The 14028-nt window shown below is 40.1% G+C and overlaps 1 protein-coding gene across 1 annotated transcript in view; it reads left to right on the top strand.

The window, feature by feature from the left end:
- Positions 1-14028, top strand: part of RAB38 (RAB38, member RAS oncogene family) — a 298863-nt gene that overhangs the window by 103097 nt on the left and 181738 nt on the right. The gene's annotated exons all lie outside the window — the stretch shown is intronic.

Raw genomic sequence — 14028 nt, 5'->3', positions numbered from 1 at the left:
TGCTGCCCACTGACCCTTGGAGAGATTGGAGTCCTGGGACACAAAAGCAGGCTGGATTGAGCAGGGCAGCTCACAAAACAAGAGTCCTGGTGTTGCAATAGTAGGCCTTTGGCAGAAAGGGCAGTCCTTGTGCAACAAAGCAGGTCAGAAGGCAGACTTCACAGCTGGGAAGCCATTGTTCCTGGCAGGGTCCACAGGCCCAAAAGTGAACTGTAGAGCTTGGTATGACAGTCCAATATTTATGCCTGGTGCCCCCCTTTGAAATCGAAGAAGTTTATAGAAGTTCCAGCTCCAGAGGTGCTTGGAATTTCTTGCCTCCTTGCCCTGGCCCTGCTTGTCTGGGTTCATAAAAGACTAGTGTCAAAATCTTTGTGAGTGTGCTCAGGCAGAGCCTTTGTGATGTGCAAGTGTGGTCTGGGACAGCTCCTCCCCCTCATTTGCAGGTGGTCCAGAACACGGCAGCCAGACTGGTCAAGGGTGCACCTGCCAGGACTCCTTCCAAGCCCTTGCTGAAAGAACTGCATTGGCTTCCCATACGACAACGCATCCACTTTAAGATCTGTTGTACGGTGCACAAATGTCTGTATGGAGTAAGCCCAAAATACCTAGCCCAGTCTCTTGAACTGTACCAGCCTTGCAGGTCCCTGCGCTCCTGCAACCAAGCCCTGTTAAAACCCCCCATTACAAAGAAGATCAGACAGGGTGACCGTGCTTTCTCCGCTGTTGGTCCTGCCCTTTGGAACAATCTTCCCACTGACCTAAGAACCACCATAAACCATCTGTCCTTCAGAAAGGCATTAAAAACCCTCCTTTTCCAAGAAGCATTCCCACCCACATAAACCACTTAAAATGCTGCTCTACCTAATAAACTGTTTTAGCTGGCAAAGCGCGGAGATACCCTTCCGGGATTGATTCCTGCGCTATACAAGAAATTAAAATAAATAAATAAATAAATCAAGTCAGAGATGTCCCATCCTGCCAAATCCTATTCCCCTTTGTCTTATTGTCTGGGAGCAATACACAAAGACCAATGTCAGCTACACTTAGTCATGTGGCCTAGGACACAGACTGCAGGCACCAAATGGTTAGGACAAGAAAGGCCAACTTTTTTAAAGCAGCATTTTCAGAGTTGTCACTTAAATTCCGACTTTACAATTAAAGAGAGTTTTAAATTACAACTCCATTTAACGTTTCTATCGCTCCCAACTGAAAGATTCAACTTATTAAATGTAATAAGGGAACCCAGTGTTATCCTATAGGCAAGGTAGGCCTTACTATAGTGAAAAACGAATTTCAGAGATTTTCACTACCAAGGCATTTAAAGTGTATTAGTACATGTCCATCTTTTCAGAAACACTGCACCCTGCACCCTGGGCTGAGTAGGACCTATCCTAGTGGTGACTTATATGTATTAAAAAGGGAGGTTTGCACCTGTCAAGACGTTATCTTCCCAGGTCGAAAAAACTGTACATACAGTCTGAAGTGGCAACCCTGAGACATGTTTAAAGGGTTACTTAAGTGGGTGGGACAATCAGTGCTGCAGACCCACTAGTAGCATTTCATTTACAAGCCCTGGGTACAAGTAGTACCACTGTACAGGTGACTCACAAGTAAATTAAATGTGTCAATTGGGTATAAGTCAAAATCGAACAATTGTCCCACTTGCACACTCTGTTTTCTCTAAAATTAGTGTTTCTTATGGAACTTCTTCATATTACCCTGTACCACAGCTATTTTCGCTGGAAGAACCAATTCTATCTCCAACAGACAGGAACTGCTATGGGAAATTCGGAAGCCCCAGGGTACGCTAACATTTTTATGAAATCTTTTGAGGAAGAACTTATCTTGAACCAAGAACCATGGAAATCACAAGCCAGACTGATATTACGATACATTGATGATATTTTCATCATCTGGACTGGCTCGGAAGAGTCATTACTAGAAGCCATTACCATTCTTAATTCCAGAGATGAACAAATTCAGTTTACCTCGGAGGTAAACAGAGAGAAAATCAAATTTTTAGAACAAATTCTGGGTTTGAAACTGATATCCACAGAAAAGCTACTGATCACAATAACCTACTTCATCATAAGAGTTTTCACCAAGATTCTCTTAAAAAAACACCTGCCGTACTCTCAAATGCTTAGAGTTAAGCAAATTGTTTCCTCTGTGGACAAACTGAAATAAGAATTCAAGAAATGGAAACGAGATTTAAAGAGACAGAATATCCCATTAAAGTTTTGGAGGAAGCTCGAACACGTTGTGCAGCAAAAAGTAGGACAGAACTTCTACAAAAAACCCATAAGAGAAAAGAAACCACCAGGATGGTATTGGTGTCGAAATACACCACCAAGAGTAACACCTTCAAAAAAATTGTTAAAAAACATTGGATACTGTTATCCCAAGAACCAGATTTTAACAATATATTCAATGAACTACCATTTTTTGCCTACCAACGAGCTCCTAATTTAGGAAATTTAATGAAGGCTAAGGAATCTAGTAAAATTCAGAATTTTAGAGGAACATTGACCTGCTATAATTGCAGTCACTGCAACTGTCTAATAAAAGGAAACATTACGACACATCTAAGCAAAGGATATAACATCAAGTTGAGAGTCACCGCTACCTGCGACAGTTCTAACATTATTTATCTTCTAAAATGTCCCTGTGGACAAGGATATGTGGGCAAAACAGAGTGCAAAATGAAGGTTCGCTTGAATGAAGCACAAATCAAACATTCGCAATAAATCCACAAAATTCACAGTTGCTATCCATTTTCAGGAAGCTGCACATAATATCAGTCAATTGAGGTTTTTAATTTTGGAGACAGTTTCAAAACAAGAAGGAGTTGATAATAACAAACTACTTTTGAAACGTGAAAACGTTTGGATTTATAAATTGGACACTTTAAAGCCCAATGGGATGAATGACAGGGTCGAATTTAGTTGTTACTTATAGAGTCAGAACTCTCAATTAACTTTATTGTCAAAGTACTTGCTATGCATGCCATTGATTGACCACGATCAGACTGTTTTCTATTGCAATGTTTTCACTTTTATTTTATTTTAATATGATTACGATTCATGGTTGCTTTATTATGATGATATATCTGTTGTTTGTTTAAACCTATTCTTATACTGGGAACGTTTTCTTAGGCTTTAAACATCGTTCCAATATGGCACTCATTCTTTTAGTTAGAATGTTAGTCCTCTCTTTATGTTTATGGGTAACATCTTATCGTGATAGAAACGCCGACTTACTTCAGACGCGATCAGTATATCGAGCGGACACTCGAAGCTTCATTGCTTCTTACTTATGTAAGTTTACGATCAGGAACTTAACACTAGGATTGTAGGAACATTCTGTTCCATTTAAATTGTGTACGCTACTTTAAATTGCTTTATGGTTTCTGAAAGTCGTGTGGCAACAGCCATAGCGCTGAATCAACTTTCTTAAGTTACCACATGGCCAAATGACGAGCGCTTAATTAAAATACTTGAATTTGATGTCATTCTAAGTTGCCATTATACCCCATGTCACCAAACGGTTATTTATAGTATAGGAATATGTGAATATATTCGGTTTGTATGAATTCATTCATTTACTGTTTTTTTAAAATGCCACGGGTGATTTGATTTACTTTTGGTTAGTTAGGTTTAGTTTATCTCGAAATCGATTTCTGGGGCGTTGGCCTTTTCACTATTTTATTTTTCTCCTTTTGTAAATTTATAAAATGTGGGACGAATAGTTTCTGTTACCTCATGTATTATACTCTTTTGATTTTAGACATATATCCCTGATGAAGGCTCATTAGCAGCCGAAATGCATTGGAGGATGGATATGCTATAAGGATGTGATTGAACATAATTCGTTTAGATTTGAAAATGAGATACATTTAAGAGAATGAAGGAATTCTTGAAAATAAGAAAAAATAACAAATGTGAATCAAATAACGTTGTGATTAATTGGAACTCATTACCAATTGGAATACCCCTTTGGGGCGAAAGAGCTGTGACTAGGGGACGTCCCCCAGATGGGACACGCTGTTGAATTTCAATTGGGTATAAGCCAATGCTGCCATGCTTTAGGGAGTGAGCAGATGCATTGAGTCCGAAGGCCAACCGCAATGAGATCAGCAAAAATGGACTAGTAAGGCAAAAAGTTTGGGGAAGACTAAGCTATGGCTGACAGACCTAACAATGGGTAACATTTGGATAATATAATACTCTCATACTATTTGTGTTTGGATATTTCAATACTGTTTATGTATTGCTCCCTCCAGCCCATATATGGTATAAATATATACTTTTTGTGGGCATGAATATATCCCTTCTCCACCGGGGGACAGACAAGTAGGCCTCCATCATGACTATATGTGTGTCCAGTGTTTGAAATGAGACTAGTAACATAAAAGAGGTAAGTATTTGGACAGTAATAATGTCCAACTCACAACCTACAGGGCATTGAGAAATAGGAGTCCTAGTGATAGCCCAGGACCTTTTTAGGCCATGGTGGAGGGCTGATACATGTTGATGAAGATTTGGGTGTAGGAGTAGTAACCCCCCCCCTTGTATGCACTCGATTAATAGGTTTTTAATCATACCAATAGGCACTCAATATTAAGTGGCAACCGCAGTATCCTAAAGATATTTTTAAATTTCTAGAATCCCAATTGGAGAAGGAAGAAAAGTGCTTTCTGGAATATAGTTGACCCGCCCCCAGGTAACTACAATGTAAAATAGGTCGACGTGTTTCGCGCCTGTCTGGTCTCAAAGATCTGTGGCACTTCTTCAGGATCAAAAAAGCAGGGTGAAGTGTTGTGCACGTGAATAGTGTTAGGGTCCAGTGTTCAAGATCCTCCAGTTCCATTTAACAATGTTCTTGATTCTGTTGGGTGTTGTATGTGTCCCGGTCATCATGAGGATCGATGACAATCTGGCACATTGGGGCATGCGCATGCATCTTGCTAAAGGTGTAGTTGAGACTCCGCACACGTGCCGTTCTCTCTTGTGGTAACGTCTCGCCTTCATGTCTCCTTCATGTCACCACGATGTGCGTAGCCCAATAATAGGCTGTGGGGACTCTTTGATTTGCCCCACGTGTAACTCTGATGCACATGTTGTCTCTTTTCTGTCATCTCTCTCCTAGGTGAAGCACAGAAGCGGCCATAACTAAATAGTTTTTTGTAGGTAGACTGCAGGCTACACTGTCCCCTGGCCCGCCCTGACTCCTCCTCAGGGTATTAACCCTGACACTATTCACATGCACAACACTTCACTCTGCTTTTTCAGTCCTGAAGAAGCGCCACGGATCTTTGAGACCAGACAGGCGTGAAACCTGTTGACCTCTTTAACATTGTAGTTACCTGGGGCTCATTAAGCCGACTGAGGTAACCCCCTAACCTTCGGTCTTTTTACTCTGTCAAGGGTACCCCTTCATTAAAAATCATAATTCTGCCAACCCATAGACAGTTTTAATTCACGTTGCATGCACCACACCACCCTCCAAGAGGACCCACTCCACACACCTGAATGCACCTTACGGCGTTTTGTCTCAAAACATCTCCGCTAATGCGACCCTTCGGGGGACCCGTGGGGCATTGCAGCGCTAGCCAGATGAGGAGCAAAACTCCCAATGATGAAACAAGACTTCCTTCGGTGTATACATGAAGTCATACATCAGGCTTTTAGTTTTCCATAAAAGCCTGATATATGACTTCATATAAAAAGCATACGGAGCAAGGGAGATTGGGCAAACTTGTTGAGTGCCTCGTGAAATAAAAATAAAGAATTTATCTAATGTGGTATGCTAATCCGGGCTTTAGTAGCTTGCCATATGACTTTGACCAGTTTAATAAAGTTAGGGCTAATAGATCCCGGAGAAACAGACACCTGGTTGAATGCTTTCTTAGCATTCAATAAGATAATATTAAGAGGTTCCTAAAGAGTCTGGGCCCAATATATCAATGTAGTGATTAGATTTGTGTGTGAGGTTATGTCCTTCCCAGGAATGAAGCCATGTTGTTGAGGTGATGTAAATTGGGAGATTATTTTATCAATTATATTAGCCAAGAGTTTAGTAACTGTCTTAGAACCAGAATTAAGACTTGACATAGGCCGATATGAGCTGCACTCGGTTGAATCTTTATCTTTTTTCTGAAATGTTGTAAATATGGCTTCATTTCTAGAGGACGCAAGACCACCAGCAATCCGGATTTCTTTCAGCACTTCTAACAGCAGTGGAATTATTATAGATTCCAAGATATTATATATTTCAGATTGAATATACTCTGGTTCCAGAGCTTTCCTGACGGCAGATTAACAATATGACTTCTATGTTCTTGTGCTGGAAATTTAGTGTCAAGTGTGTCATTATCCATTGTCGCTAATTTGGGCAAATCTAAAGGGCTCAAACAGCTGTAAATACCTGTAAGGCTGCACTCTGACTCCTCCTGATATAGCCTGGAATAGTATATAGTGAAAGCAGATAGAATTTCAGAGTCTCAAGCGCAGACACGCCATGAAGCATCCTTGATCTTGCCAATTTCACAAGTAACAACTTGCAGTTGAAAAGCTTTTTTATTGATTCTAGCAACTACTAAGGAAGTAAGCCCATCATGTTTAGGTATGTGGCTTGTGCGGCAGCAGAACAAGATGCAAGCTGTGTCATATGAAGTTGGATTAAACTATTTAAGTGTCCCCTAATGGATTTCTCTGCATTAGAGATCTGAATGATAAACAATTGTGACACTCCCCTAATATAGGCATTTATTGCATCCAAAAGCACTAAAAGTGTGAGCTGAGCCTAGATTAGTCACAACAGTTTCATGTGTAAGTCTGCATAACTATTATATGTAATCAGAGAGTTCTACAACATGCTTGAGAAACTAGTAAAAGCTCACTTAAACTCAAATGCCCTTGTAAGATATGCCTCATACGCATTCAAATCTGCATTTCCTGAGGTGAGGGGTAAAACCAGTCTGCTAAATTCTGATTTTTCTCATGTGGCTCTCAAAGAGGGAAGAATGTCAGCAATCAGCTCAGATAAGGATCTACTATGTGATAAACCTTTGCCCACTATATGTATTCCCCATTCATCCGAGGCAGAGGAATTAGAGGCAAACTGTACCTACTCTTCACCCTCAATACCTGCTCAAGACTATACTAAAGGAAATTCATGTAGTTAAAAGTAGTCAATCAGCAGAAACTGATACATTTGAGAATCTGGTGCTGAAAATATTGTCCATTGAGCAACAAATTGGTGAATTTGTGAACACATATCAAATTATCAAAACTAAGATGCAGACTCTGGATGCTCGATCAAGTCAGGTGGATAACAAACAAGACGTTATGTATGACCAAATGAAGGCTCCTAAATGCAAATGTGAGAACCTTGAAAATTGATCATGCAGATCTAATCTTCATATTGTAGGAGTACCAGAAGGCTCAGAGACAGCAGGCGGCACTGACTGTTCAGAGAATGCTATGATTAAATGGCTTGCCAAACTTATTCCTACACATGTCCTGGCCAGCTCTCGAAACAGTGAACAAAGCTCTACTGAATTACTCTCGATTGCACATGCACACAGGGCTCCAACAGGGCCATATAAGGCAGGAAACAGGTCAGGCAACTTTATTGCCTACTTTCAGGACTGTAATGTTAAAGAAATAATTATTTCAATTGCAGGAGATTTTCTGTGCTAGAGGGCTGGTATGTTTCTATTTTCCAGGATCTGGCTTGGAAGACAGCATCCAGAGTGCCAGAAATGTTGGCCCTTATTCCCAAGTTCAAATTTTTGTCAGTTCCAGTTTCCTTTACAAGGGGATCATCTCTCAAAATAAACTGGAAAGCGTCCTTTGTTATATTTGCAGAACCTGAACAAGCCAGCCGATTTCTAGATACTGAATGTACCCCACATTGATTACCTTGTCACTGGTGTATGACACTCGGGTAGTTTGACTAAACTGGAGGGAGTGAGTAGTAGATACATTAACGGTGGTAATTTATTTGAGGAGCGGGAGAAGAAACTCCAATATATTAATCAACCTTTATGTCAACTAATGGCATTTCAGAAACAGTCCTGCAGTTTGCTTTAACAGCATTCCTAACTGCAAGGTGGTAAAGCCACATTTTTCCACTCAATTTAAGAACTCTGGAAACACTTTAATAGTTGATGTACCATGTGTTGTAATGTAGATGTACAACAAACGACCTCCCAAGTAGCAACATGAAGGAGCATAATCAATCCCTATAGAAATTAACATAGTAACAATTCTGGACCCTATTCAGAAAAGCAAATTCAGTTGTTAATGTAAGATTACAACCAAATTAACCTTTTTTTACAACTGTTAGCCATTCACAAAATGATTTATGGCTAGTATAAATGCCTTTAGTACTGTAGAATTATCTACTGCAAGCATAGAGAAATCTGCCATAGTAAATCCCACTGAGGGGATATGAAATTGGAATTCCAAGGAATGGTTTGCTTTGGAAGTTTGGGAATGTCCACAAACACTGCCATTTGTGGGCATTTACAATCTTTGGTCTGACGCCTTTCCACTCTGCAAATCAATTATCTGGGACCTATTCCAGCCAATGGCTTTTCTGGAACTGCCACCACATTTGGGTGAATAGTGGGGAATGGTAGTCTCCAAAGTAAAAAATCTTTTCCTTGTAGAGTGAAAAAAATGTGCATTTGCACAGGAGGCTTTATTTCCCCGGCATGGACTTCAATGCTAGCATAGCAAGTATAGAATCCTATCGGACATGTTACCTGACATTTGCACCTGGCACAGATATTAAAGTGTCCTTCTTAAAATGTCGGGGAATATGAAATAAAGACAAAAATACATTTAGCCGGAAGAATACATCTCCACCCGCATTTCTATTTTTATTTTTGTGAATCGGGCATGCTTATTTTACTTGAGGATTTGTATTGGACCACACTGCATCTATCTGATGTGTTCTGCATTTACTTGAGTATTTCCCCATCAGAGCATTTTACGTTCGCAGAAGAATTACTTTCCAGGGGGCACCCTAAGAATCAGGTGCATGTGGTGCCAATCGGGGTGTGGGGTGTTTCACTGATTCCAATCTGGGTTACAGGTCTACCCTGCAAACACTGGCTGAGTTTGCTTCTGTAGTCCAAAAGCTCTGTTTGTGACATGCAGCAATGCACATGAATCCATTGAAATGATCCTTGTATGTTAATAGTACCTCCACCTGGTAAGGAGCATAGAGCGCTGGCGGATTAGCTGGCTTATATTGGGCACAACATTCTGTATTAACATCAATTGGGGTGAATGTTACTCATGATTATAAGCTTTTTTTTATGGTATGGTGTGTACTGTCTCCAACCACAAAAGTGAAATCACTTCCCACAGTTGCACACATCAACCTATGAGACAGGCACTGTGTGCTTGATGCACCTTTACAGCTGACTATGGGAGCCATGCTTCAGAACCAGCAACTCACTAATTAAACTCAAAATGTTAAACTATTAAGATTAGAAAACCTTTTAAATAAATTGTACACCACCTTACATATACAAACGAGTGAATTTCTTCATGAACAGGCAGAAGTTGCGACTTTGGAAGCAGTTTTTAACTGATATTTGAACTGAGCACTCTGGGGGAAGGAAGCAAACTTGGAAGCTCCAAACTGGGCATCAGTGATGCAATCCCAAAAAATTGACGCACTCAGTACATTTTCTTGTCCTCTGGAAATAGCATGTGGGCTTGTGAAGCAGAGAAAATAAACAAGGACCTTACTGGATCTTCCTAGGGCTAATTTCTGAAGATCACCCTTTATGGAGACTGCCTCAGAACTGCCAGAGACCCTAGTCAGTAAATTTAAGGCTGGACACCCCTTCAGTCTGAGAGGTCAAGAAACACAGCAAAGGTATTTCGAGAAAGCTTTGTATTTAACACTTTTCTAGTTTATAGAAAATTCCAAGCAATTATTTAATCAATAATTGAGCACTAGCCAATGTGAATAAAAAGAAGATGAATGTAAAGGAAATATCTTACATTAAATAAAACAACCTAGCAAAATTCTACATTATTGTCAGCCATTGTGAAGACATGTAGCCACTCCCAAATACCCTGACTTCCTGGGTTGTATACCCTCATTTTGTTAGAAGGCCAGGTCAAAGGTAACATTGTGTTTTCACCATTCATAGTGTTGCCAAGCACAGTTTTCTCCTCTCTACCTACTTACTAATACACAGGGTACTTATACTTTTTGCAATCACAAGACATGTGCAACTCAATCAATCCATACTTGTAGAGCGCAGCTTATCACACATCAGGATATCCAGGCATTGGGTTGCTGAGCTTAGTCAAAAAGCCTTGAGTCTCTTACTGAGGTCCGCAGGTGTGGCTGATGTTCAGAGTTGGAGAGGAGGGCGTTCCAGGACTTGGAGGTGACGTGGGAAAAGGAGTGGCACCCTGTGGCACATGTGCAGTGTATGTGTGAAAGGTTTCTGAATGGCTGCTGGAAGTTCAGGAGTTGGTTCATGAATGCTGGTCCTTGGTCGTTGAGGGCTTTGTAGGCATGTGTCGGTATATTGAATTGGCCTCTTTTCAGGACAAGGAGCCAGTGGAGGTTCCTAAAGTGTGCAGTGATGTGGGTCCATTAGGGCAGGTTGAGCATTAGTCTGGCCGCTGAGTTCATCTGGAGCCTTCTCAAGAATTCGGTGGTGGCTCCTGTGTACAGTGTATTGCCGTAGTCCAGCCAGCTGGTGATTAAAGCTGGCATTACTGTTCTTCTTGTGTTGATGGGGAGCCATTTGAAGATTATTTAGAGCACGTGGTGAGTGTGGAAGCAGGCAGAAGAGACTGCGTTGATCTGTCATTTCATTTCATGGTTAGTTTGCTATCCAGGATGATGGCAAGGTTGCGGGTGTGGTCTTTCGGTGTGGGATTGAGACTGATGTTGGTGGGCCACCAGGTGTCATTCCAAGGGGAGGAATGGCTGCCAAAGATCAGCACTTCGGTCTAATCAGTGTTACGCTCCAAACAGTTAGCCCCTTTCCCCTTTGAGAATGTTGAAAACATTCTTACAAAATGAAACTGAAAAGTATCACCTTATGTTTTTAAATGCATCCCATTTCCCTTTAAGGAAAAGGGCTGCATTAAAAAAGATTGCTTTATTAAAAAACAATCACAGACATAGTGGTCTGCTGACCTCAGCAGGCCACCATCCCTTTGATGGCTGCGATTCCTAGTGGGTCGCAAATTGTGACCTTTCTCATTAATATGCATAAGGCAGGTCTATTAGTAATCAATAAGGAATCCCTAATAAAACTCAAAAGACTTTCATACACTACAAATACTGATTTCATACTTGCAATTATTTCCGAATCGCAATTAGGAAATCATTATTCATAATGTTTGTACAACTCATTGTACATATGGCCTATAGTGTCATTTAAAGATACAAATACTCCACTGTGAGTAGTAATCTTAACACACACACACACACAGAATCTACCTAGGTATGAGTCCTCTGCCATTAATTTGGACATAGGGAGTCTGCTCATGCACATGGAGAGGTAGGTATTGCTCATAAATATACTCTTAACAGGTGCAATGCAAAGTAGCTTACAGTTTTTAAACTGTAAAACAAAGTCTTCTAATGTTAGTAAGCCCTCAACCTGTCTGTTTTACTGATGGTTCTTTCACAAACATTGATATAAAAAAATGCATGTATCAATGCCCTTGACTATCATGTGCCTAGGGCAGTGTATTATTCATCTTTTAAATCTGGTCAATATGTCAAGTATTTGTGGTGTCAGTTTGTATAGTTCTATAACTGAGGAATATGGGTGTCCCTCAGCTGTACTGGGGGTTCTTCTAATATTGAATTGTTTGTCCAATTTGAACTTATTTTTGAAAATCATTAGAATGTGCAATGTCTAACTCTACAGCGCCAAGACACCCTAGGGTATATGCTGCGCTTTATAAATGCCAATAAATAAATAAATAAATAAACTTGAGGCTTTTTGGAGCAACACAAACTTTTTTGACAAACATCATAGCAAAAGGTTGTTAAGACAACAGTCTTACCCCGAATTAAAGGTAACTTCAAAGCAAGCATGTCATGTCCCTCAGACCTTGTACTATACCTACTTCACAACTGACCAGATTGCATTAAAATGAACCAGCTCAGAATATGGTGAAACCACACACCACAAAGAGGTTATGGGTTGTGCTTCCTATGATGTGATTGGCTCAATGATCCTATGATGTAACTTGCGGTGATATCATCAGTCGGTCAAAGCACATGTGATGCTATGAGGGTTAAGCATTACATTTTGGTGAATCGACATCCATGGCTTTTTCTCCAAAACTCAAGGATTTTAGGGGCATATTACCAACAACTAGCGATAATTTTTGTCTCTAACTTGTTTAGAGACAAAAATTATCGCCGCACATCGGCGATTTTTATCGCAGATAAACCTTGCTATTAACAAGGTTTATCGCAAATGCGATAAAAAACGGCCGAAATGCATGAATATCGCTGAAAAGTCAGCGATATTCATGCATTATCGAGCAAATGCTCTTAGCCATGTTATCCACCTCCCATTGGATAACATGGCTAAGAACTGCTCAGGGCAGGTGTTAGCTTTTGGAGATATTCCCGCTTAGCGCGAATATCTCCAAAAGTTGGTAATAGGAGATAGCGATGTTAGCAACTGTTTTCAGTCTCTAACATCTTGGCACGCCCACTTTGCATCTCATTAGTGATAAATATCACTGACATGCAAAGTGGGGCCCAAGATGGTCGTTATCTCCTACTAGCTGTCGCTAACTGGTGTTAGCGACAGCTTGGTAATAGGGAGATAATTTTATCTCCGCTTTCTTGGCTTTTAAAGCCAAAAAAGCGGAGATAAACCCCCTTGATAATATGCCCCTTAGTTTTTGCTCTAGGCTTCTGCATCACTGAAACTTTGCAGTAAAACAAGGGAAGATCCATTTGCGCTGGCAATTGGAAATGGAACAAACAAATTGTTTTCTAGTCCATAGTGCTGAAGTATAAAGGCACCAAGTTAAAAATGGTGGAATTATTGTGGAACCGCGACTAAACCATATAGCCCATTTCTTGCTAAATCATTTTACATGTTTAATAAAGATTTTAGCAAATAAGTATTAGATGACAAGTAGCACTATTTTAAAAATGAAATCACTTTCCTCATTTTACCTCTAACTTGGACAATAGAGAACATTTAGAACAGTGTGGGGCACAGGAACGGACATGAAAACACAAAAACACACTTACACTTAGTCAGTTGCAGTTTACAAAATTTACACCAACATCTACTCCAGTAGTACTACAAAGCAAAAAGGGCACAACTTTACTCCAGCAAAGTCTTGGAGCTGGTGACACGCTACTCAATGGAACCATAGGAAAATCACATATAAATCAATGGAGGCAGGGCATAATAATACCAGCACAATGACCATCCAAAAATATAATTTATGAAAGGAAAAAATGGTCATATTACTCTAAATATTCTAAACACCTAAGCAATTCATATTATAAAAATGATAATCAATAATAAATGAATTAAATTAAAATAATGCTATTAGTGCAAAAAAAGCCATACTGCTGTAAAATACACCATAGCTGATTGCATGACTCAAACACACACACACACACACACACACAAACAACCACACACCCACACTATTTATACACTCCCAGTAGAAATATTTGTCAAGCGTCTGTTTCCATTTTCTTTTCCATTTGTCGTTCCCCATAGCATAAACGTAGGTTTCTGTTTCCACTATTGTAACTACCTTTGGCAAATGTATGCCTAAATCATGGCTGTAAACATATTACTGTTAACTTTGTGGATGGATATATTTAGTTTGTTATGTGTCTGTACCCACTCGTGAACAAGTAAGTACCCCTGCTTCCAGATGTAATTCTCCACCCGAATGTGCTGAATTCTATTTAGACAGTAGTCCTAAAACCACTGTCTCATCTTTCACTGCAAGGAGATTGAGCTTGGCTTCGGAGGGC

This window comes from Lissotriton vulgaris, chromosome 8 (genome assembly GCF_964263255.1).
Source record: "Lissotriton vulgaris chromosome 8, aLisVul1.2, whole genome shotgun sequence".
Taxonomy (NCBI): domain Eukaryota; kingdom Metazoa; phylum Chordata; class Amphibia; order Caudata; family Salamandridae; genus Lissotriton; species Lissotriton vulgaris.
Note: the sequence above shows the minus strand (reverse complement) of the source record. Positions and strands in the feature narration are given on the sequence as shown.